General features: G+C 35.9%; 1 pseudogene across 1 annotated transcript; it reads right to left on the bottom strand.

Moving 5' to 3' along the window:
- Positions 1 to 1508: 1508 nt before the first annotated feature.
- Positions 1509 to 4452, bottom strand: LOC143569233 (7-ethoxycoumarin O-deethylase pseudogene; annotated as a pseudogene). Its single transcript, XR_013141703.1, has 2 exons — positions 3505 to 4452; positions 1509 to 2129 (listed from the first exon to the last, which is right to left on the bottom strand). The product of XR_013141703.1 is annotated as a 7-ethoxycoumarin O-deethylase pseudogene (transcript).
- Between the last annotated feature and the right edge of the window lie 23386 nt (positions 4453 to 27838).

Raw genomic sequence — 27838 nt, 5'->3', positions numbered from 1 at the left:
CGACCGTTGCGGCTTGTTATCATCTAAATGGTTGTTTGGTTTAGCGCTTGGTGTTTTGCCTGCTGGCGTTTTCGTCAAAATTGGATCTGATTCCTCTTCATCGCCTTCATACTCTTCTTCCGCGTCGTTGCTACTTGCTTCTCCGTTAAACAAGTTTCTTGGTCGCACAACCGACGCCATTTTTTTGTTGTACTTTGGCCATGAATTTTGGTTGTTCTTCTTCCAGCTAGGCCATTATCTATGGTGGTAAGGCTGTCTGCGCTCTTGATTTTGTTTTTGCTTTTTCCGTGATATTAGAACGAAGGGTGGACACATCAGCGATGCCTTCTCCACTACCTTCCACGTCGAGGATCTCTAAGTTTCCTTCTTGGTTGGCCTTTGACTGTTGGCCAACCTCTTTGGAGGGAGTTTTACCACTCATCTGGATCAAGAATGTAATGACTTGAAATGTATTGTTTTAGCAAAGTCCAAGGATGGCGCCAATGAAGAAACACGAATCCACCCCTTAGGTTTAATGACCTAATCCAAGGGTTGTGGTTAGTTATTCTCCACGATGGGTTAGATTCCTTCTTGGCGCAGATGATGGTTTCCGGCAAAACAGAACACTGTGAGCTCATTACGAGGAATATGGGGGGGTTCTCTCGTAACCACCCTCCGGCGTGAGAATCAGTATCTACTTCAGTGGTAAGAGTATATAAACAGAGAGAGTATGTTATTGGATGTTCGGATGCTTTACCATTTAGAGATACTCCGGTAATTATAGTCAGAGGAAGAAAGAGAGAGAGTGTGTAGCCAACTGCCTTGTCAGGCTTTCCACTAATTATGTTCTCCGTTCGTGTGATCATGGAGGTTGGTAGGCATGTGGCCTTTTAATATTGACGTGGTGTACTATGTTGTACGGACCTTTACGTGTTGTTTATTCCCCATTTGTTGGGCAGTATTCCTAACGTATATTCTTTCTTTTTTGTCCCATGCTGATAGAGATCTTGGCGCTACCATTCCCGAGGTGTCAGTGAATGTTTATTATATTTGGCCCTGTTCCTGGCGCCATGCTATCCGCCCGGCGCTTGGTCTCTTATCTCAACGGGACTATAAGTTAGTTTAAGGTAGGTTTAGTGCCCTACCTCTACACATGTAAATGTCCCATTTATAAACTTTGTGCGATGTTTTAATTTCTTATATAGTAACAATGCATTGATTTATATAAATTATTTTAGTAACAAAGTATTTGTTTTAAAAGTACATTATATAAATTTTCCTGGATCATTTGATTGGGTTAAAAAAAATCAATTTGATGATGTGGAATATAAAAGTTTTTTAAGGAAGTTTGTAGCGTAAGAATGAAAATCAATCTCTTAAGTGAAAATGTTTTCAAGAGTTTAGATTGGAAATGGTCTCAACCAAACTGATTGATAGATGCACAAATTAAAAAGGATACCACAGAATTCAAACTGATTATTGGCATATGCTATATCTGTTCATGATCATACATATATGGTAATCACACATTATTCGTATATAAACTTGCCATGCAATCTTGGTGATGGAATAGCCATAAGAGTCTCTTTCTTCCTCAATATAGTCTGAAACTTTTCCGATAACTTGACCTTCTCTCCTTCACCCAATCTCCAGTCAAACGAATGAATAAGCGAAGAAAGTAAACACACAAACATCCTCTCAGCCATCATAGCACCCGGGCACATTCGGCGGCCTGATCCAAATGGTAAATACTTGAATCCACTCTCACTATAACCCAACTTCTGATTCAGAAACCTTTCAGGGCAAAACTCTAAAGGGTTCTCCCAAACCGAAGGGTCTCTGTGTATTGCCCATGCATTAACAAAGACTCGGGCATCTTTTGGGACCGTGTAGCCACCAATAACACTTGATTCACTTGGGCTATGTGGTAATAAGAGTGGAACTGTTGGGTGTAAACGGAGAACTTCTTTCATGATTGCGTGCAAGTAAGGTAGGTTCTTAATGTGGGATTCTTCAACTATGTTGCCTTCACCGACAAGTGTATCCACTTCTTGCTGGGCCTTTTTGAGGATTTCGTGTTTGTCGATCATGTGAGCTAGGGCGTACTCAATTGTGCTTGAGGTTGTGTCAGTTCCTCCACTTACCATGTCCTGCCAAATTGGTCAATTTTACTTATAAGATATTAAAGTAGGTAGGTATAACGTGTATGGTTTAATAGATTATGTGTAATGGTCAGCTTCATTAATGCTCTAACATATACACAACACCGATCTAAGTATTTGAAAGAAATTACGTGTAATGGTATCATGGTATGTGATCATGAGAGTAGAGTGGCGTATCAAATCACTGCCACGCATATGGTCTTGAATATATATAATTTTTTATTTCTTTTTTTTTTGTATATTATTTTATTTAACAAAAAAATGATTTTTCTTATAGCATGCAATATTTAACGTTTAGAGCAAAAAAAAAATTAAATAGATAGTTCTATTTAAAAAGTTTTCACATTTTTTCAAAATAAATTTTAATGAAAAATTGTGATGAAAAAGGGGATAGCGTCGCAGCTTGTTGTTCGCTTACTCATTATACAGATGTAGCTGGGTTTGTAAAATATATTTATTTCTATAAAAAAATGTGATGAAAAACGCATTTTACACATTTGTTTTTATAATAAAGTAGTTGTTGATTTTGTTTGCAGCTTACTAGCTTAGATACAGTTTATTTATTTATTTATTTTCTAGGATTCTAACAAACTTAACGAAAGCAAGCTGTTTTCAATTTAAAATGATGCATTTAACAATCTGATATGGCTGAACATATTTACGAGCTGTTCGGTTTACATGTTTAGAAAAAATATATTCATATTTTATTAACGTTTTTTCATGTTAATTGTTTAAACAAAGTCTTTAAATAATGGTGTATTCACACGCCTGAAATGTTGGGTGTAAGTTGGTAATTTTTCGTTATATTATCAAAGCAAGATGAGCCCTAGGTCAATGTTTTTATGCTCTTACGCTTTGTTCTTGAGTTTTTTAACCAAGGAAAGAAAAGGAAAGGAGAGGGAAGGATAAGAAAGGGAAAGAATTTTTTTTTAATTAGGTGTGTTTTTGAGTTGGAAGGAAATTAGATAAAATGAAAGGATAACTATGTTATTATCCTTAGTAATCATCCCATTTTTGGGAGGATAACTTATTGGAAAAATACATTAATTTAATCCCTCCTAACTCCTCCTACTCTTTTCCTTTCCATTTTAAAAAAAAACTCAATAACACCCATTTTTTACTATTCTTAGTTTTTCTTTCATTTCTCTCTTTTAAAAAAACTCAAGAACAGGGCGTTAGTTTTTATTGTTTTCAGATAATCATTTATGTGTCAAGGACAGCGAAAATCATGTTTTCACTGCAAACAGGAAAACTAACAAAAGTAAACAATATATCACGACATGATTGATAAATCAATAGATACAGGTATCGTGCTATAAATTGTTGCCGCCACAGTATCATTTGGATGAGAGAGAGTTCGTACCAGGAGCAAGCCTTTAATGTGAGTCATGGTGAATTCGGAATCTCCATTGTCTTTAAGGTTCAACAAGAACTGCATAATATCTTTATTTTCGCCACTACCAATCTTCCTTCTTTGATGAATAATTCCATCAAAGAGCCCATCAATCTTCTCTCTGGCCGTCTTCATACCCTTTTCGATCCCTTGTAGATCCAATCAAGCTAAACTCGGATAAAAATCAGACAAGTTTGGTGTCGCCATTAACCCATTAATCTCCTTGATCACTTTCCTAAACTCTACTCCAAACCTCATCCTATCCTCATGACTATCCTCCACCATCTTTGTGCCACCCCATATCATGCTCGTAACCACATTCATAATGGTAATGAACATCAAGTCGCCAATGTTTACCGAACACCTAGCATTCATGTTAAACAATAGCTTGATGGTGCTCCTCATCTCTTTACGCCTTAGATGGTAAAAGGAATCCATTGTTTCATTGCTAAGCATTTGACTAGCTAAAATCTTCCTCAGCCACCGCCATCAATCCCCATACGGAGACCACACGATGTCATTCCCACCGTATGAAGACACCTTGCTAGCAACGGTTATGTCTCGGTTGGCAAAGGTAGTGTCATGAACTTTTAGCACCTCACGAGCCATGACGAGGGAGGAGATCACGATGGTCGCTTTTTTACCGAGCCAAAGTGTCATAATCGGACCATAGGTTTTCGCAAGGTTGGCAAACTGCAAGTGGAGGTTAGTGTCAAGCGATAGGAGGTTACCTGCTATTGGTAACCCCCGTGGGCCAGGAGGAAGTGGCGCGTTCGTGCCACAGTTGCGCGACTTCCAAATGAGCCACGAGATGGAAAACAAGGCAGCAACGGCCATGACAAGATAAAACTCGTTCATTGAGGCTAATTTGATCACTGCGACCATGTGTGAAATTTGGACGATTTAAAGACGTACACTAATAATGGAGCGGCTAAAGTGACTTTATAAGAATTTACACAACCGCTATCCTAATAATTTAGGGCAGTGATATGTCGATATATAATAAGGTGATCACTCTTCTAGAGATTCAGGTTCCAACTGGGTTTTATTGTAATGGGCATTCATGTGACTTACTTTCCTTGGAATAGCAAATAGCAAATAGCAAGCTTAAGTTACCCTGCTATTTGTAATGACGGAGGTATGAGATTGTCTTTTACCATTGAATTACCTGGGTCAATGTGTAATGGGTTTTCCTTGGAATAGCAAATAGCAAGCTTAAGTTACCCTGCTATTGGTAATGACGGAGGTATGAGATTGTCTTTTACCATTGAATTACCTGGGTCAATGGGTGGCCAAATTTTATTTGTTAATCGTATAAGAAAAATCCAGCTGTTAATGGCTTTATTTGAAAAGGCATTATTTATTAGACTTCGTACTTTTAAATTTTTTGTACCATACTATAACTTATATACATTATTTTGCTTAACTTTTGTAATAAGCTAAATATTTTTTTAAATAATTTGATTTGGTTAAAAAGTAATTTGATTATAGAAGCAAAATATAAAAAGTGACGATAATGTTAAAATTTAGGATTTAAAAATATTGTAAGGATTAATAGAAAATGAGTGTCTTTAAAGGCGGTGGAGGGTGTATGTACCCAAACTACCCTAAGTCCCTCATTTTTACCTTGAATTATCTTACGTATCCTAATAAGTGTTGAAACAAACCTGAATACTCTAAAGAATTTTTATTTCATACTAAAAATACATAAATAATTAAACAATAGTTTATTCATTAAAAATACATCAAATACTATATCCTATTCCATTGGCTTTTAACTTTCGTTATATCTTCAAACGTGTTGTTTCCCTGAGCGTTAATTTGTCTCATAATACTTTGGTATTTCGAACACACTTGGTGTTCTAAACGTCCGTTTGGTCCTCTCTAAGACACAAAATAGTTCCAAACTCTTGACCGAAAACTTGACGTTTGTTGGTCAACGTGGTCCATGTCTTAGAAAACATGGACCAAACATTTGCTAACGCTACTTCTTCATAGCTCCATTTTCATGACCCTCTCCTAATTATAGGTGCTATATTTGGTTGCTCCATAAAATGATGGTTTGGAGAAATAGTATATAAATGGTTGTAGAGAGTGTGTAAAAGTTTAGTAGAAATGGTGCGTGTTTAGAGAGTGTGTAAAAAAATGAAAGAGAGATGGGGTATTTAAATAAAAATGGCTAATAAATGTGAGAAATAGTCGTTCAACGGCTATATGTTAGTTTTGAGTCACAGATTGTTTACATCGATTTTACTACCCTTACCCTCAAGGTAATTACAAAGGGGTGACGACAGTTTTCACTAGATACACGTGCTACTCAAACTAGCTACCTGAACTCCACCCTCACCACCCTATTAAGACTACTCGCTATGGTGAGGGGCTTCGAAGTCCCTCCCCAGTGCCACCTCAGCGCCACATATGCACTGGGGGCTTCAAAGCCCCACCTTAAAGATGCCCCTCAATGGTGAGAGGGCTTCGAAGCTCCGTAATTTTTTTTTTATTTTAATAAACTAACAAATTTATTAAATACAATAATTATCAAATACAAACTAAATTAAAATTAAAAACATATACATAAAAAAATCAACTAATTTTAGTCGTCGTCGCCGTTTTGTTGTTTGTTTCTCCAAATATGTTCAACAAAATCCGCTCGAAGACTGAAATTCGTTTCTTTTTTTCGTGTTCTTAATAAAATAGCAAATCTCTTATCTTCGTTTAGTGTTGTCATCGGATCCGGCGCATCGTCGTACTCGCCTTGACATATTGCTCTACCCGAGTCCTCCAGTATCATATTATGCAAGATAATACAAGTGTACATTACATTTCTTAACTTATTCATGTGCAGAATACGAGCTGGATGTCTAATTATAGAACAACGTTTCTTTAATACCCCGAATTCCGTTTCGATGTCCTTTCTGGCCGACTCGTGTTTTTTCTTGTAATATTGTCGTTTATCATCAGTCGGGCACGTAAAGCTATGAACCAACGTTGTCCAATCCGGATAAATGCCATCGACTAAATAATATCCGTATTCGTAGTTGACACCATTAGTGGAAAACGAGGTGTCAGGTCCAACCCCGTTTACGAGACGGTCGAAAAAAGGAGACGCATTTATCACAGCTATATCATTGTTTGCACCGGGCATCCCAAAGAAAGCATGCCATATCCAAAGATCAAATGATGCAGCAGCCTCAAGTATAACCGTTGGTCCATCATGATCACCCCGATGATATTGACCTTGCCAAGCAACTGGGCAAGCTTCCCAAGCCCAATGTGTGCAATCAAGACTACCACGCATCCCAGGAAAACTGTGCCTCTGTTCATGCACCTCGTATATTTTTTGTATGTCGGCTTGAGTCGGTTTCCTCAAATATTTTTTATGATATAGTTAAGGAATACCTAATATTAAATTTTTAATGTCAGTTAACTTTGCATTTAAAATGAGAGGATTTATAAATATATATTAAAAAATGATAATACTCACATTCGCAGAACGTGTGAAGGGCTTCACGAGCCATTGTCTCCGACATTTGTAAATACTCTTCCATGGAGTCGCTCGTGGTCCCGTACGCGAGTTGACGAATTGCCGCCGTGCATTTTTGCAATGGAGAATAACCGGGCTTACCTCTCGCGTCATCCCGTTGTTGGAAAAAATCAAAATCGCGTTCTAAATCACCAACAATTCGTAAAAAAAAGTTGGCGAGTCATCCGAAAACGCCGCCGGAATTGTTCCGCATTAAAAGTCGCGTCCGGCGAAATATAATCTTGCATCAACCTTTCATGAGCACCGACACGATCTCGTTGTCGATGAGGACGTCTTGTTAGCGGTTGTGAGCTTTCGCAATGCCCGACTAAGACTCTGGCAGCATCTAAAATAGCACTAAATATTACCTCATCCCCTGAATCGGAGTCTGAAATAACGTCGGGATCAGGGTAGTAGTCGGGTGTTGAAGACGAATCGGGAGACATTTTTAGGAGAAAATTATAAAAATTGAGATTGTATGGTTTAGTTTGATATATATATATATATCCCAAACGGTCCATAAAATAGCCGTTGGAGAGGGAGAGGGTCCGACACAAATCACCTTCCGCGCCGGCCATTTCAACGACCTCTCCCTCGGCGCCCCTGGACCAACCGCGCCCCACGGCGGTGTTCCCCGCCCGTCGCCCAATGCCACCTCATCCCACCACGCCCCATATAGAGTAGTCTAATGGCTCACCCCACCACCCTAAAAATTGATGGAATCCTAATGTGATAGTTTATTGTCACATAATCACATTTGTCTATACTAGGGATGGAGATGATCTAAGGCTATGTGTAGTGGAAGGGCTATAATTGAGGGCGAATTGTGACACGTGGCGCCCAGTTAGCATGGAGTGGAAATTTATTTTTGGGGTGTAATGGTGTAGGGCTACAAGTTGGGCCCACAGTGTCTTTTTTTATTATTTTCTTTTTATAATTAAACTAATTAAATAAAAACCAATTTATTTAAATAATTAAATAAAAATACATTAAAATTAAAAAGAAATACAAAAAAAAACATAACTAAAAATATTAAAAAACATAACTAAAGAAAAAAATTATAAAAAACATAACTAAAAAAAGAAACTAATATCCGTAATATTCGCGCATTTTTTCACGTCGTTGTTGAAACAATAATGCGGTTTCCTCGTGAAACTCCTCTGCTTGAAGGATTCGTAATCGTCTTTCATTTGTTTTAATTCCAACGTCTGGTTCAGCTTTTCTTGTTGTTTGTTGGATGCTCTAAGGTCGGCTCCTATTACGGTGGAATTTGTTTCCAAACGATCGACCAACTCGTTTATTTCAACGGGCTCCGTATTGAATTGTGTTGACGACGAACCTTCCCCCTTAATTTTTTCTCGATCTCCCGCGTGGTCGAGGCAACTCCTCTACCTCTTCGTCATCGACTATATCAACATCGTCGGCTAAATTGACCGTGTCGTCCAGGAAGAAGCTACAAGCATCGGAGGGTGTGTTTGGTGTGCTCGGATTTGTCGACGACGATGTCTTCGACCTTTTTGAAGGCCGGGATGAGCCGGCTTGTCGGGCGGCCGGAACGGTTGGTACCCCCTTCCATTTCGAGCAACCACGTAGCTTTTCCCAACAACTCAAATACTTGAACGGTTTCCCGGGCCGCTCAACAGTGTGACCCTGAGCTCGAAAGTCGCTCAAGGCTTGACTTATAATGTCGACGTCGTTATGCCCGCTACGCCAGCCGGACCTCTGCAACCGGTTAATTATCCCGGCAAATTTTTGACAATCGGCGTTAAGCCCCTTCCAGTGGGCTTGAACCGCTTCTTTCCCCTGTAATCTTCGGGTTTACCGGTTATCGCGAGCCAAGCTTCAAATACTTTCTTCCAAAACACCCCGGTGGCTTGAAAGTTAGCTACAAATTAAAATTATTTGTCAAAATTAGTATACATTTTAATAAACACTAAATACATTTTTAATAAATACTTAATATTAAAAAACTTACCGACGTCGGGATCCTCCGAAATGACGATCCAAGCCCTTGTAAGGGCCACTCCTCCTCCTCGCTCCAATGCTTGTATGGATCACGTTGCGCTATCGACTCCCCCGGTTGTTTTTTTTTTGTGTGTTTACGGGTCGGCTTTTTGCTTGAACCGGAGGCCCGTGACGTTTGCGTATCCGGTACCGTCACCGGCTCCGACTCCGGTGGTGTAGAACCGAACGCCGGCATTGTGTTTTGGGGGCTGAGAAAGTTGGCGTACATGATTAGGTTCGGATCAGAAAATTGATACGGATAGCTCGGTTGGTTCAGGTTCCTCGGGTTCCATTGTAAGTTCGGTTGGCTCGATTGCGAACCATACGTTTGACCAAAACCAGGGAATTGGTAGTTCGGTTGGTTCGGTTGGCTCGATTGCGAACCATACGTTTGACCAAAACCGGGGAATTGGTAGTTTGGTTGGTTCGGTTGGCTCGATTGCGAACCATACGCTTGACCGAAACCAGGGAGTTGGTAGTTCGGTTGGTTTGGGTTGTTTCTAGGATTCATTTTGTTTATTTTTTGTAAGAAATTGGGTATGATTTGTATATAAAATGGATATAAAATGAAGAAGAATGGTGTATGTTTATATATATATATATATATATATATATTGTTTAATTTTTTTTTTAAAGTTGACCGTATGTCAACGATTATTTTATTAAAATATTATTATTTATCTTCTTCAACGGGCGACAATATTACCCCGCCCTTTTCGCCCAATTATCACCGGGGGGGGGGGGGTGTTTCACCAATTTATCGCCCCTTTTCGCCCCATATTAACGTCTATTACACTCGGCCTAAATGTTCAAGCTAAAATGGGCAAACGTATGTAGACCACATATCACTAAAATCATGAATTTTAACATAAACGTTCGTAAATTCATAACCACATGATGGAAGTGTTTGGTGTGGTGTAGGACAGCTTCTAACAATGACAATTCACCATCAATTCACCTATGAGATTTTTTACATGTGTAGATGTTTTAGGATAAACAAATGGATGTGGTTTTCATACGTCCCTCGAACGGAAAAATTGTCTTTTATCATACACACAAAGGTAAGTGTATATTTTGTCTATGAAACTACAACTTGAAAGAGGGTGTTCGGGATTCCTTGTTTGTATCTTTTTATAGCTTATAGCTTATTGAAAAGTTAAAAAGATATTTAAGATGTTTTAATATTGAGTGAAAAAGCTTCATAAGTTACAAGGTTGTCACTTATGACTTATGAATAAATCATAAAAATATAAAAATTGGGGACAAGTGTTTATATGTGATCAGTCGAATTTTAAACGAATCTAGGTAGTTTGCAATTTTGCATACATGCTTTGTGGGCTTTGGCTCTGACAAAGAGCCAAACGAACTTCGTAATTCAAACATTTTATTTTTTTTAATAAGTATTTCACTTAAAATATATATATTTTTTCTCTTCTTTAGTATCTTGTAATATTTAAGCATAGAAAAATTCAAAATATATAACTTTTAGGAAATATTTATCAAAAGAGTGTTGGTTAAGAAAGAAATATTTATCAAAATAGTGTTGTATTAAAATGCTAACTTTTCACTCCTAAGCTCATGGATGTCTTTATATATATATATATATATATATATATATATATATATATATATATATATATATATATTACGGATGTTGTTTTATATTATTTATTTATTTTTTTAACTTTTATTTTTTTATTGTATTAAAGTTAATAAATGAGATGTTATAACCCGGTTTAAAAGTTATATGGGTTTGATGAGACCCAAGACCCGTTTATTTTTTTACTATAAAATTGGTTTTTTAATTATATATAATATATATATTTTTAAATATATCAAATATTAATTTTTAGCATATCCCTACTTTATAGGATTTTTATACCAAATATTTGCTGAGGTTAATTTTAATTTAATGAGATGTTATAACCCGTTTAAGAAATATCTGGGTTTACTAAGACCCATACCTGTGAATTCGGGTCAAATACATGAGAAACCTCCATTTAAAAATCAAGCAAATCTGGTCAAATACATGTTTTCGTTTATATATATATATATATATATATATATATATATATATATATATATATATATATATATATATATATATATATATATATATATATATATATATATATATATATATATATTTCTTTTTGAACATTGGATAACTTTGGATAATTAAATAGTTATTGATTTAATGATCTTATAATGGTTTCTTTTTATTCGAACGGTGACTTTCACAGTTAAGTTATTTCACTGCGCGAACACGTCGCGCCCTGCCACCCCATTCAGGCCAACTATGTTAACATGATTGAGATCCATGCTGACATCCGAGTTTGGCTTGGTGTTCCTGGTAAAACCCAGTTGGCTCACCCCGCCCAAAGGAACGACATGTTTTAATGATCTGGTAAAATTCGGTCGGATTCAGGATTCAAACCGGGACATCTGGGTCATCCATCATGTTCCTGGCCATTGAAGCAAGCCCTGCTGGTTTTATAATGGTTTCTAATACTAATATTCTTTAACTAAACATAAAAAAAATAATTTTATTTATTTGATCGATATTATTAGTATTTCTTACTGTTCTTGCTACCTATATGTAATTTAAAAAAATAGAAAATTTTAAACATGTTATAGATTACGAAATAAATATAAATTATTGGCTAAACTATTATAATATTTATATATTTTTACATTATAAAATATTAGTATTTTTAAATTGAAGCTAAGTTATATATGAAAACTAATAAATGATTATGTTTAAAGTGTATAGTATGATTCTAATTTCTCTTTTAGGTTTAATTTGTACATAATAAATAACTTTTTAATCATAAATTAAACTGGTTAAATAGGTTAGTCTGTTAGGCTAACACGAACCTATATGTATAAGCTCGATCCTAGAATTGTAATCTCTTCAGACACAAAACAAACATAAAAATAATGTGTTAGAAATGCGCACTTCTAATTAGGTGCTACCTTTCTAATAAGGTTTTCAAATTTGATGCTTAGATCGTCACTTGTGTGATCCATATATCGTTGTAGCTTGAGTATTTATTGGAGATGTAATATTCAAATATTTAAAAGTTATAATAAGCCTTATGACGGGTGGTCCATGGGACAACCCTTAAGTGATTTAAAACCGTTAATACCCATGCATACAATCGGTTTATTTTGTGGAATTAGTTGACTATCGTTACTCATATAATTGCAGGTAGGAGAAGATATATGATGTAATTACGAGAACGTGGGCGAAAACGGTGAAGAAAACGGACTTGAAACGAGAAAGTTATGATGAAAACATGGAGGCCTTGTTAAAGGCCACCGTAGCTTACGGTAGCCACCGTAAGCTACAGTGGGATCTGAAGAAAATGACACCATATGGCAGTTTAAAGCCACCGTAGGCTATTTGCGCGATGCAGTAACTTGTAATAGCCATATAAACACATTTTTGAGACAGCTTTTGATATTCTAATGATTATCTTTCATCTAAGGACGACCTAGGGGCGATTTTGAGGTGCTTTAGATCAATTTTGAGTGTGGTAATCATTAGAGACTCGATTTTGATTCATATGCAAACTTTAATTGAAGGAATGCTGAACCGAATCATGTTTGGCTAAATCCCTTTGTGTTTTCCCTCGGATTGTAAGGTTTATTTATGAATGTTTGATTGAATGTTTATGCAATTTCTGAGATAATAGTTTAATCTTGTTTATTTCATTATTATGGTGTTTATGCAATTCATTGATAGATTGTTAGTTTATTGAATTCGTGTTTTAAACCGTCAGTTCTTGGTGTTTTAAGCAATCGAGATTAATCGGGAGGGATTTCGGGGTTGGATAAACTAATTGGTTTTTGAGTGATTACCTTGCGTTATATAATCCAAGTACTTGATTTTCAATTATCACAATCGTTTACATAAACACGAACTTTATCTATTGTTCATCTCAGTTTTAACATTAACTTTGACATTCATAAAAACCTGAAAACGAGGGAAGACATATTTTCTCATATTGATTTTGACCTTGTTAAATTGCTTTTAGTTCTTTTTGTTAAACCATACCAAACAACCATATCATTGATTTTACTTTTTGCACTTAGGTTAATATAGATTAGTTACAAAGCTACTTAGTAACACATTTTCCACAAACTCCTTGTGTTCGACACCCACTTATCGCTATCTAATTAGTTATAATCGGTTTATTTTTTAGTGAGTCTTCGACCTCATGTCAAATTTTGGCGCCGTTGCCGGGGAGTAGTGTGCAACGTGTGTTATTTTTTGTAGTTTTTGTTTGTTATTTTCGGATTTACGCTGGTTGTGCTAGTGTGCAGGTACTTACAGGTGTATGCATACTAGAGGCTCTAACAGGCCGTCACCACTAGTTATCGATCCTGAGATTGACAGAACACTCCAAAGAAACCAAGTCCTACTTAGGGAGAACAAGCTTCTTGGCTCTCAAACTACGTCAGATAGCACCATGGATTCACCAGCTCCCACTTCGGCTCAAACAATCCCAACCACACCTCCACCAAATCCACCTCCACCGATCACTACTACTATACCCACAACATCAACTGAATTGCAACCAACTCACACAACCGAACCCATCCCTGCTCAGTACACCTACTCAACCTCATCCACATTGCCATCTATTTCCAACATTTTTCCTACCTTTGGTGCATCATCATCTCAACAAAATCAACAACTAACCTTTCAACAATCACAATCAAGCTACCAATATCAACCCCCACCTTTCATGCAACATTCAAGATCACAAGGTGACGGATAAGGATACGGGTTTGACAGTGAATTTGAGGGATATGAATTGGAAGGTTACTATATGGGAGGTGATGGAAGCAAAAGGGTAAATCCGGGAATTTTTGGTTATGGTCAATGGAAACAACCGGAATCGTTGCAAGAGCTTAATAGAAAACAACCACCGGTTGTTCAACAACAAGCTCAACAACAACCGGTTATCGTTCAACAACAAGCTCAACAACCACCGGTTATGCAACAACAACAAGCTCCACAACAAGGGCAACCTCAAGATCCACAATTTCAACAAATGCCCCAACCACAGTTTCAACAATTTGCACAACCAAGGCCTGTTTATAGGCAAATAACCAAGAGTACCAATGAGGGTACCAAGAAGGCATGCAAGAGAGACGGTACGGGGGATTGAAGCCCATTTTCGACCGATAATTACTAACAACCCGTCTCCGGTATTTATTCCTCACAATCAACAAGGGAGGACTTTTGAGGTGAGAACAACTTCCCTCCAAAGTCTACCGAAATATAAGGGTCTAGCAACGGAGGAACCTTACTTTCACTTGGAGGCATATGACTCCATTTGCAACACAATTGGCGGTCAAGATTTCACATCGGATGAATTTAGGTTGGTTATATTTCAGTTTTCATTGGAAGACAAAGTAAAGAGATGGTTTTTACACTTTGCCTTCAGCATCCATTTATACTTGAGCCGAAAACAAAGATTCTTAGAAGAATTCTACATGGCCCAAAAGACCAACGATGCGAGAAGAAACCTTCTAACAACAATCAGGTGAGATGTTTCATGAAGCAGTCGAGAGGTTTAACATGATGATTAAAAATTGTCCTCATCATGATATTGCTCTTTGGGAGTTGTTAAATGTTTTTCATGAAGGGTTGAGTATGGAGGATGAACGAGATTTGAGGTCGATCACGAATGGTACATTTGGAACTAACCATGAACAAGATGATTGGGCATATTTGGAACAAATGGCGGTCACTTCAAAGAGGAAGGCCCAAACCGGAAGAAGAGCAAGGCCGACGAGTGGTAGACCACAAGTGCAAACCGTGGAAGAAGAAGGGGTACAAACCATTAATCAGGTAATTGATGTTTGTACGAATTGTAACGAGTTAGGTCATGCTTCGGATGTGTGTATGGTGGGACACGTTCAAGTAGAGGAGGTGCATGCACTACAAGGGGGATGTGGTAGGAATTACAATATGAATTCCAACACTTATCACCCCGGGTTGAGAAATCACCCAAATTTTCGCTATGGAAACTCCGCTACTCAATCCAACCCAAATTTTCAAGGAAATCAAGGAAATTATGTTCCTAACCAACAATATAACAATCAAGGTAATTTTTATGGCGGGAATAATCAAGGGTTCAAGGTCAAGGGGGTGGCGGTCAAAGTGGGTCCGTGGGTCAAAGTTCATCAAGTGGGAATGAAGTTATGGACATGTTAAAGATGATGCAACAAGACATGAAAAGGAGAAATCAACTTGATGAAGTGCGCATGAAAAAGGATGAAGTTCGTGACAAAGCCATCCAATCGTTGACCACTCAAATGGGTCAACTTGCAACCGCAGTGGCGAATTTGAAGAAAAACAGCTCGACTTTAAAGAAGGGGAACAACGTGCATATCAATGCGGTAAGTCTTTTACCTAATTTTGAAATTTCTAGTGTTTAAAGTGATCCAACACCACAGTTTGTTGAGAGGGTGGTGGAAGATATTAGTGATGAGATTGAAAATGTGGGTAATTATGAAATAACTGAATTACAACCGAATGAAACATCTTTTTGTGAAAATGGTTCTCGTGATAAATGTTTAAATGACAAATTAACCAAAATAAGGGATGAGAGGGTTGATAATAATATTATCCTGAGTAAACTTCAAGACCCAGGAGTGCCCCTTTTATCAATCCAAATTGGTGAATTTAAAAACTGATCGGGCACTGCTAGATCTTGGAGCTTGTGTTAGTATCATTCCCGGTAGTTTATATGATCAGTATGAGTTTGGTCCGCTACAGAAAGTAAACACCACCGTGGTATTAGTGGATCAAACTCATACACTTCCCCGAGGCATGATATATAATGTGATGGTACATGTGGAGGATTTATGTTACCCAGTTGACTTTTTAGTGCTTGATTATGCTAAAAGTGTAACTAACACGCAACCCGCAGTCATATTGGGTAGACCCTTCCTTACCACTTCACTTGCAGTGATTGATTGTGCTAAAGGGAAATTGGGAATTAAATTTGGGAATCGTGATAAACGGTTATTATTATTTGAAAATACTACTGACACTCTTGTTGACAACGAAATCCTGAAGGTAGATTTTTATAACAAGTTTGTATCCTTGAGCAAGGATCACACGAAAGTGGAGTGTTTTGTGATTGACAGGTTAGTTGAGAAGAAAGAAGTTGAGTATCAATAGAGTGAGAAGGTGGCAGAAAAAGGAGGCCGACTAAGGAAGACGAAAGTGAGACATCCACCTAACCTAAATGATCCATGGTGGAGGATGAGGATGTTCGGGCCTGACCCTGGTTTGCCGGAAGACTGGCAACAATTGCTTGAAAAGGAGCGTGCTTATAACGAGAAAGTTGCACGGGATTGGGCCAGTCACCCACCTTGAATGTCATAAAAGTTTCAAAAAGGTGGTAATTGTACATTTTGTATATTTTAATTTTTATTTTGCATTATAATTTCTATTTTGTTTGTTATTAGTGGTATTTTATGCTACCATCTTAGCAAAAACCAAGTGTGGGGAAATTCTTATGGATTTCTCTTTGACACTATGTTGGGAACAACCCTGGTTTTTCATGGAAGGAAGTGGAGTTTTACTTAGTAGTGTTTTTGTTTTTATTTTCTCAAAATCATACATTGGGGACAATCTATCCCAAGTGTGGGGATGAGGAAAATTTCGTTTGTTTTAAATAACAATAATAATAATAATAAAATATATAAAAATCCGAAAAATTTTAAAGTTTTAAAGAAATTGGAAGGTGGTACGATTGGTGGGGTAAGGTTTCGGGTCCCTTTTCATGGTCCCAATTCCCTAATAACATGTTTGACTAGGTGTTTTTAAAAGAAGGTTGTTTAGTATTCAAATCAAGGTTAGCATGCTTTTGGTGCAATAACTTGCATAACACTCGTTTACACTTGCGAGTTGAGAAAATAAGGATTGTTGAGAAAGTTGAGTTTTCTCCGATAGAACTTGTACAATTAGTGCATTTCGAGATCTTAGCTTGACATAAATGCAAAAGTGATAGAGGCAACTAGGTTAAGCCTCGTCTGTATGAGTGCGATTGTGGGATTTAGGGGTTGGGCCTCATACATTACATATATGAGCATGGATAATGAGAGGGGCGTGGGGTTGGTTCCCTTAGAAAACATTTTTGGGCCTATTCTTTCACTTAATCAACCCTGGTGTTATATTGCGAGACGATCCGGCTTAATAGGCTTCTTTGTAATTGTTTTAGTATTTATCAATAGGATGTATTAAACATTATGTTACTATGCTTCAAAAAAAATTGTGTTAAAGTTTCAATGTTCATGTATTATGTAGTGAAGAAAAATATGAAAAACAAATACATAAAAAAAGAAGAAAAAAAAAAGAAAAAAAAATGGAAAGAAAAAGAGAAAAAGAAAAGTTAGTAATGTTTATAGTTGTTTATTTCATTGTTTACTTAGTTTGTTTGTAATATGCCGGATCAGATCGTTTGAGCTACCTTTCAATATTCACTTTCCATACCCTTACAACTAGCCCCGTTATAACCCGTTTTAAGACCTCTTGATTTACATTTATGTCAAAGCATTTACGTAGGTGGAGATTTGATGATTGTACAAGCATACGCGAGGATAATTGGTTATATGTGTAAATGTGTGCTATGTATGGGTAAAAACTGAAAGCATGTTAGGTTTGGTTAGAATTCAATTGTTTAAGTAGAATACCAAGTATACTAGTGCAAACCGATAGAAATGAGGGAATAGGGTATGACTTGGGACCTTGACTGAGTCGGAATTGTTGGTTGGTTTGGTGGTTATAAGTTAAAAATGAAAAAATCGTTGTTTGAGGTGTTGCTTGAGGGCAAGTAACGAGTAAGTGTGGGAATGTGACGGGTGGTCTATGGGACAACCCTTAAGTGATTTAAGACCGTTAATAACCATGCATACAATCGGTTTATTTTGTGGAATTAGTTGACTATGGTTACTCATATAATTGCAGGTAGGAGAAGATATAGGATGTAATTACGATGTAATTACGGTGAAGAAAATGGACTTGGAACGAGAAAGTTATGACGAAAACATGGAGGCCTTGTTAAAGGCCACCGTATCTTATGGTAGCCACCGTAAGCTACGATGGGATCTGAAGAAAATGACACCGTATGGCAGTTTAAAGCCACCGTAGGCTTTTTGGAAGCCACCGTAAGCTACGGTGGCCACCGTAGCTTGCGGTGGGCAAGACGCGGAAACTTGTAACAGCCATATAAACACGATTTTGAGACGGCTTTTGATATTCTAATGATTATCTTTCATCTAAGGACGACCTAGGGGCGATTTTAAGGTGCTTTTGATCAATTTTGAGTGTGGTAATCATTAGAGACTCGATTTTGATTCATATGCAAACTTTAATTGAAGGAATGCTGAACCGAATCATGCTTGGCTAAATCCCTTTGTGTTTTCCCTTGGATTGTAAGGTTTATTTATGAATGTTTGATTGAATGTTTATGCAATTTCTGAGATAATAGTTTAATCTTATTGATTTCATTATTATGGTGTTTATGCATTCAATGATAGATTGTTAGTTTATTGAATTTGTGTTCTAAACCGTCAGTCCATGGTGTTTTAAGCAATCGAGATTAAACGGGAGGAATTCGGGGTTGGATAAACTAATTGGTTTTTGAGTGATTACCTTGCGTTATATAATCCAAGTACTTGATCTTCAATTATCGCAAGCGTTTACATAAACACGAACTTTATCTATTGTTCATCTCAGTTTAAACATTAACTTTGACATTCATAGAAACCTGAAACCGAGGGAATGCATATTTTCTCATATTGATTTTGAACTTGTTAAATTTCTTTTAGTTCTTATTGTTAAACCAAACCAAACAACCATATCATTGATTTTACTTTTTGCACTTAGGTTAATATAAATTAGTTACAAAGCTACTTAGTAACACATTTTCGACAAACTCCTTGTGTTCGACACCCGCTTATCGCTATCTAATTGTTATAATCGGTTTATTTTTGAGTGAGTATTCGACCTCACGTCACCTTATATTTAACTTTTATTGTACGTATGTAACAAATGCCACAAAAAGGTTCTTTAATAATCGTCACATAACTAAAAACTAAAGTTTTATAATGATTTAATTCATACTTTTTTATTTTTTATAACTTAAAACGCATTTTAAACTTTTATTTATTGTTTAACTAACTTGTGTATAAAAAGAAGTATATAGAATAAATATTACTTATTTAAAAATATGATATTTTTTCAGTCTAGATTATCTTTAACAAGAAGATAAGGTAAAAGTTATTTTTAAATTTTAAATACACTTAGAAAATTATAAGGTTAGTTAATAAGATGATTGAGTCAATTAATGTATAAATAATTGAAGTTATCAAATTAAATTACAAGTGAGAAACTAACATGTGATTAAAACACTATTTTGATAAATATTTTTTGACCAACACCATTTTGGTAAATATTTATTCCAATAACATTTTTTTTGGAAAAAACTCGCTTAGCTACCTAGAAAGAAAAAGTTCAATTTTCAATAAAATTTATATCGGAATCTCAAAAAAAAAGGAAAAGAAAAAAACTTAAACCAAACTATGCATTTAGATTTTCTTTTTGAAGTTAAATCTTGCAAGTTGTTAAAGGAAAATCATACTATATGTTAAACTAGGTTATTGATATGTGGTTGTCACAGTGAAAACATATAAATCATCCAATAAACATATAAAAATTAAAAGACAACATACTTTGTAACATGTTTTTTTTAAAGCAACATGGTATGTAATTGAAATTCATATTGGTACGAAAATAAAGTACTGAAAAACACAAAATTATAAAACAAGAAGATAAATAATAGAATGTTTAGAAACATAATTTAAAACTTTAGTAAAAAATTCATAGACTATTATATATTTCAATATAGACCATGTTGTCTTGTTTGTAACTTTACCTAAGTTATCCAAAATAAGCATTTTGACACCGTCTTTACTCTTCACTTTTGATGAAGCCATATATAGTTGACCATGTGTAAAAACCAAGTCTCATATATATATTCCAACTGTTGCTAGAGATTGGCCTTGACTTTTATTAATTGTAATTTCAAAATAAACTGAAACTGGAAACCGTCTTCTCTTGAAGTTAAACGGAAGCTTCTTATCTGAAAGCGTCATATCACTACGAGTAAGATAAGTGCAATAACCGATATTAGTACCTCAACTTACTTTAACTTTGATAACACGTCTCCCCAAATTAATTACTTGAAGTATAGTTTCGTTGCACATGTCATTCTTCTGGTCAATATTCCTTAGTAACATTATTAGCACACCGACTTTAATAACCAATATATGATTAGATATGTAAGACATTTTTAACCGTTTAAAAAATTCTGTGAGCATAAAGCTGGATCGAAATCCTAACCAATACTATCAGACTGATCAATATTATCAAAACTCAGGTACACAACTTCGTTACCAGGAAATAAATCCAAAAATCGACCATTAATGTCTTGCACAACCTCATTTAAAGGTGCAGTTATGGCCATCACTTGAAAATAATTAAGATCATTATAATTTTCTAAGATTCAAGGATATACAAAATCAATCAAAACAAAAGTTGGGCCTGATGAATCACCAATTAAATTATCATCCGGAATCTCTATACCACCTTCTCCATCATTTTGATCCTCAAGTTTTCCTTCACCGAGTTCTAAAGCCATTCTACAAATCTTTCGGTCTGTTACATATCATATGATTAACATTCGACAGTTAACCTCATGTTTTTGTTAACCTAAGAACCTTGCATTTGACCAAATTTAGGAAGAATGGGAGCTCATCCTAAAAAGTGAAATCATTGTTGGGTCAAATGACTGTAAATTGTTAAGAGATTAATTAAAATTAATATAAAGTGTGCATTCTTCTAAAAAGCATAGAAAACCTACAATCTAAACAGTTAATTATGCCTCTTAAATTAAAAATATTAAACATTAAAACATATAATAAAAAAATGTATTCCATAACATATTAGTATATAGTTTAGTTAATATTAAAGCACTCCCAAGATATTCCTAGGAGGAGAGAGAGTGCTTTAAAATTAATCTACATATCAGTATATAGGAAGAGAGGGAGCACATTCTAAAAAGTAAAATCATTGTTGGGTCAAATGACCGTAAATGGTTGAGGATAGGAATTCCATAGTAACATATTAAAGGCCTGGAGGGTAGGGGTGTCCTGAGGAAATATATAAAGATAATTATGGATATGTATGTCAAGAGTGCTACAAGTGTCCACGTGCCCGTGGAGGATACCGATTTCTTCCCCGTGGAGGTAGGCTTCACCAAGGGTCAGCGTTGAGTCTGTTTCTTTTTGCAATAGTCTTGGATGAGTTATCAAAGTCGATTCAAGAGACACTCCCATGGTGCATGATGTTCGCAGACGATATTGTGTTAGTTGCTGAGAGAAAACAAGATCTAAACATGAGGCTAGAGGAGTGGCGAACAACCTTAGAGACAAAAGGTTTAAGGATTAGTCGCTCTAAGACGGAGTACATCCATTGTGATTTTGGTGGGGTAAATGACATTTAGGACATCCATATCCCCATTGAAGAGCAAGTGGTGCCGCAGGTAACGAAGTTCAAGTATCTAGGATCATTTGTTTAGAGCGATGGGGAATTAGACAATGATGTGGCCCATCGAGTTCAGGTAGGATGGTATAGATGGAGAGCAGCCACATGTATATTGTGCGACAAGAGAATCCCAACTAAACTAACGGGAATATTTTATAGGGTCGCAGTTAGATCTGCAATGTTATATAGAACATATTGTTGGGCCAATAAGAAGGCACAAGTGCAGAAGATTGAGGTAGAAGAGATGAGAATGCTACGCTGGATGTGTGGGCACCCAAGGTTAGACCGAATAATAAACAGTGTGTTTCGGGAGAGATTGTGGGTAGCTAACATATTCGACAAGATAAGAGAATGGTGATTGAGATGGTTTGGACATATGAAGAGAAGACAGACGACGAATCCTGTTAGATCCGTAGAAAACATAACTATAAAGGGAGGAGGTGCAGAGGCCGACCTAAATTGACTTGGGATGAGAGGATTAAGCATGATTTGCTAGCCCTAAACCTCTCCGAGGACATGGTTGAGGATATGAATTTATGAAGAAGTAGAATTATATTTAAGGATTTTTAGGGAGAAATGAATACCTTAGAGGCTTCTCTTTAGCTTATTTTTGGTCACAAACCATTATGTTATTTTCTTTTCATATATTATATATTTTATTGTACCTATTTATGTATTAGTATTATTATTATTATTACTACTACGTGGTATTATTAATTATATTACTTTTGAACTTTGTTTTCCTCTTATATTCCCTCATACATATGTTTTTATAGAGTTGAGGGTCTCTATGGAAGTCACATCTCTATCCTATTGGATAGAGGTATGGTGTGCCTACATCCCACCCTCTCCAGACCTTACTTATAGCTTTGCTATCAATGGGATTCCACTATGTATGATTGATTGATTAGTTAATTTTCTATAAAAAAAATTACTATGAATGGAAAAAAAAAATGCATCAAGCAATAATGGTAAACAAAGTTTAGTAAAAGACAAAAGTTTATTCCCATAAAATCAAATAAATGTGTAACAATAAAAATCATACTAAAGACATAATCAGTCACCAAACAAAGAACCAAACATAAAGTAAATACTTTAAACAAAGAAAACACATCCAGCTCGCTCAAACTTCCAATTCATTGCTAGTTTTTCATTATCAGATCTTGTTATCTATTAGTCAGTTGCAAAACAACAATAAGATATTCTTCTTTAGGATTTTCATAAACATATTTCCTCAGTTGAGTAGCATAGTCGTGCCACATAACAAGGAACACAATGTTACCCCTAATAAAAGATAATATAAAGAGTTAATATTTGTTTCGTCTAAAGAATATGCTAAAATATTATAATCAGTGATATATTTGTACTCAATCAAGATCAGCAATTTCCATTGTCAGTCGATTATGTTGTCTCGCATCACACAAAAATGATTTGTTATTTTGAAAAACTTTGGGAAATATTGAAAGCAATTGAACAATAATATAATATGAATTACATATTATTTCTTGTTGTGTGATGTTGTTTGATTTGATGTCAGCAAAAGATACAATAATAAACTCATATAAATGACCCACAAACTCGTGACACACTGAGAGACGATTATTCGTGTGAAAGGATACCTTATGAGGACTGTCAATGTACTGGGTTAGACAAATTGGCTCCCAAAGACGACTTCCTAAAAATTAAATCAACACCTTCTCTCGAGTATGCATCATGCTCTATGATACATTGCTTGATGACATTGGATTGGATCCGGTTTCCATGTGTTACATATAAATGAATATATAAAGTGTATAAGCATGAGTATTAAACACTCATAAATTTGATTGTCTATACAAAAATAAACAAACCATACAAAAAATTAAAAAAGTTATTGGTTTGTATTAAATTACCATCTCATAAATTAGAATCATCTCAATGGACCAGTCCTCATTGGATTTGTTGTCCTTTAAACGCCATAACTTCAAAACACGAACCTTCAACACACATTCATTCCTAAGAACATCAAGCTCATTCGACATGATTATCTTTTATAGATCTGCTTTCTTGTAAGTGATGAATATAACAGTTTTTAAATCAATAATGAAATGTATGAAAATGAAAGTAAGTAATTACATGTATGTTAAACTGATATTAAAGATTTAATTCATATAACAAATGAAAATAAGAGTGATTACTTACAATAACACGCAATGGTAGCTTCACAAATGGATAAAAGAAAACAGGTTGTTGTGAAAAATGTGATGTGTTAATTATTGGATTGTTATGTAGGCTCGGATGCGTGTTATATTTTTGTTAATTTGCTTAATTATAAAAGCTTTTTAAGTCATTTTCAATTTAAGGATTTATATATACATAATACATTTGAGGAATGCATAAATCAGTATGACACTATACTAATTTCGGAATGTATGAGTTGTAGTCAAAGCGTTCTAATTGAGGTATACATAGGTAGCTTATATTGACAAGGATTTTAGTAATTATGTTATTTAAAAGAAGAATCAAATCATTTTACCACTAATGATTAGTTTTTTTCAAAATTATAAATATGGTTGAGTGATTTTAAATTTTCGAAATTGAAAGTTAATTGAAATCATTTCATTAACTTCAGATTACTTGTTTTCAAAATTATTGACTATTGTTGTTTAATTGTTACACGTTTTAAAGTTTGGTCACCATAATAATATATAGTTCCTTGGTTAACATCTAAAAGGCTATATATACATACATATATATATATATTAACTTATCCTTGTTAAAATAATATCAGTTTATAATACAAAGTTAGAGGTGGGTGTCAATCACCTTTTAAATACCCAATATTTTTTTGTTAAGTAAATGGGCTTAGTGTAAATTCTTTACTAAAGATTAAATTTAAAAAAACAATCTATAAAGATTTGCAAAGTATAGATACGAGTTTAGGGTAAGAGTAAGAAAATAATAAGATAATGGTGACATCAATTAATATTGTTTATTAATCATGTAATTGCTACTAACATTAAATGACATTAATTGTATTTAATTGGAGTGTCAAAACATATGGACCGGTCAATTATTTAAATTCTCATTTAATTATGGATTAAAACACAACTAAAAAATGGGTTCTTATTAAATGACAATTATAATTTTATTTTGAATTATTTTATTAGCAAGAAATTATAAGATGGTTTGGTATATATAGAAATAATGGGAATAGACCAATTGTAAATAGCCAAGTGTCCAAAATGCATCTTGCTTTAATATAATAAGTAGATCTTGATTAATTTAATTTATTTTTTAATTATTTACTTGTAAAGAAATTTATAAAAATGGTTGATATATAATAGGGTACAACCAATAGAAAAATATCAAGTGGACATAAAGTCGATTTAATAGTATAGTTAGATGATAGAATTATTAATTTTAATTATATATTGGCAATCGATCAGGTACTTGACTTGGTTGGGAGTCGTTCTGGGAAGGTTATACAGTCGGCTGGTATGACGGTGGACGATAAAAATTTCGCTTATGCATACGTGGGGGTGTTGACTGAATCTAGTAGTAGAATCGTGGACAGAGTGGACTTGATTTGGAAGGATCATATTTACAAAGTGTGGGTTGATGAAGATGTGGGAGAATGGTTGCCGGAATGCGTTGAGGAGTTTGATTATAGTTTAGAGACGTCGGAACAGGAAACAGAGGGTGAAACTCAGGATGGAAAAGAAGATACAAAAGGAGGATCGGAGCCGGTCTTTGAATCGGGTAACAAATGTCTAGATGACCTGGAGATGGGGGAAATAAGGGAGGAGCATCGGACGACAAACATGGTGAATGCGAACAATGGAGGTGGCGATCATAATGAGAGTATTGCGGACGGTAATATGGGCAACAGTGATACTTTGAAGAATGGTACATCGAATGCTCGTAAGAAATTTTGGAGGAAACATTGCTCTAAGAATAGGGGAGATTCGACTGGGTCGCAGGAAAGGCCGAAGAAAAGATTAAGGGACGACAACGATCCTTTTGATCTTGATAAGTTTATTGGTATTTTTTCCATAAAATCGGGGCAGGGTAGATATGAGAAAGAAGACTCGAACGAGGAGAACTCGATCCCGGATCTTAATAGGGATGAAGGTATGGAGAAGGAGAATGTCGGAATGTGTAATAATGAAGTAGTGGCTAACTATGAGGTGGAAGATTTTCCACGGGGTTCAAAAGAAGACCATAGACATACGGCTATACTCAAAGAAGTTCAACATACAGTGCAATTGGGTGAGGCACTTGGAGTGGAAGGTTTGAATGATTTTATACCAAAGATACAAGAGGTGTTGCAAGATGAAGGTTTTCAAATGGGTGAACAATGAATGTTTTATCATTAAATATACGCGGGTTAGGGAATTCTGGGAAGGCAGACTGGGTTAGAGGTCTTCGGAATCGGAATGAGGTGAGTTTTATTATGATTCAGGAAACACAGTATGGTGATTTGGATACGGTAGATGTAGCTCGGTTTTGGGGGTCAGATGATTATCTATTTGACTGGGTGCCTTCAAATGGGAGATCGGGTGGATTGTTATCGATATGGGATCCGAAAGTCTTCGTTATGGGAACGGTGTCTAAATTTTCCAACTGCTTGCTTATTTCGGGTAACATTAAAGGTAGTGGGGTTATTAGTAATATGCTAAATGTGTACGCGCCCCAAAGCTTAGTGGACAAACGGGCGTTATGGGGGGAGATCGGGAGTATTATAGGTGATGGAGATGGTTTTTGGACAGTTGCGGGAGATTTTAATTCGGTTAGAAATGAAACGGAAAGGCGAAATTCCAATTTTAACTCTACGGAGGCTAAACTGTTTAACGAGTTCATTGATCACGCAAATTTGCATGAGCTCTCTCTGAATGGGAGGAGCTTTACTTTTGTGGCAGGAAACAAGATGAGCCGAATTGATAGAATTTTTGTTAATTGGAACTTTCTAATGGAATGGCCGACTAGCGAATACTTAGCGTTGGATAGATATAAGTCGGACCATAGTCCGTTAATTCTGAAGACGGTGTATAGAAACTTTGGGCCGAAACCATTCAGATTTTATAACTCTTGGATTGGCAGGGATTCTTTTGGTCAAATGGTGCGGCAGTCGATCAAATCTGGGTCTTTTTCGGGAGCGCCAGACACTATTCTAATGTTGAAGTTCAAGAAGCTGCGTCATGATATCAAGATTTGGATTAAGGATTGCAAGGAAAAGGAGTTTGGGGAAAAAAGGATCCTGGAAAAGGAACTTTTTGATTTGAATGCAGCAATGGAATCAAGAGATATTATGGAAGAGGAGGTATGGATCATGGAGGAGACGAAATGCCGGATACGGGAACTAGAAGAATTTTATCAAAAGGATCTGAAACAAAAAGCTCGTAGCAAATGGGCGTCTTATGGAGATGACAACTCCCGATACTTTCATGGATGCATTAATAAAAGAAAGGTTGCGAATCAATTGCCAGGTTTGATGGTTTGTGATGTTTGGGAGACAAAACCGAATGTGATAAAAAAGGAGGTTATGGTTTTTTTCCGCGAAAAGTTTAAAGAAAAGATGATTCGGAGACCAAAGCTCAAAGTCCATGGTTTAAAGAAATTACAACAAGTAGATGCCGAAAGTTTAGTAAGTCCATTTGCGGGTGAGGAGATTAAGCAGGCGGTGTTCCAATGTGGAGCGGATAAAGCGCCCGGTCCAGATGGATTCAACTTTAGATTCATCAAGACTTTTTGGGATTTGTTCCAAAAAGATTTTGTGGATATCATGCTACATTATCATCGAGTGGGCCGTTTGAGCTCGGGGGTCGGTTCTTCTTTCATCACGCTCATTCCTAAGGTGGGTGACCCGGTACGTCTTGGAGACTTTAGACCGATAAACCTCATCGGGAGCATAAGTAAGGTTGTGTCAAAAGTATTGGCGAACAGGATGAAGATGGTTATGAGTAAAGTGGTCTCGGAAAATCAATCGGCGTTTTTGACAGGCAGGTACATACTTGATGGGCCGTTAATGGCAAACGAAGTGCTTGCGTGGGCAAAGAAGCGAGGAAAGAAGATGTTTTTGTTCAAAATTGATTTTGACAAAGCTTACGATAACGTCAATTGGGAATTCTTATTGTCGGTTCTTGAACAGATGGATTTCCCTA

Source organism: Bidens hawaiensis, unplaced genomic scaffold (genome assembly GCF_021521415.1).
Source record: "Bidens hawaiensis isolate Kalapana, Puna unplaced genomic scaffold, B.hawaiensis_p1.1 tig00024422_1, whole genome shotgun sequence".
Lineage (NCBI taxonomy): Eukaryota > Viridiplantae > Streptophyta > Magnoliopsida > Asterales > Asteraceae > Bidens > Bidens hawaiensis.
The sequence above is the reverse complement of the archived record's forward strand: the minus strand, read 5'-3'. Positions and strand labels throughout refer to the sequence as shown.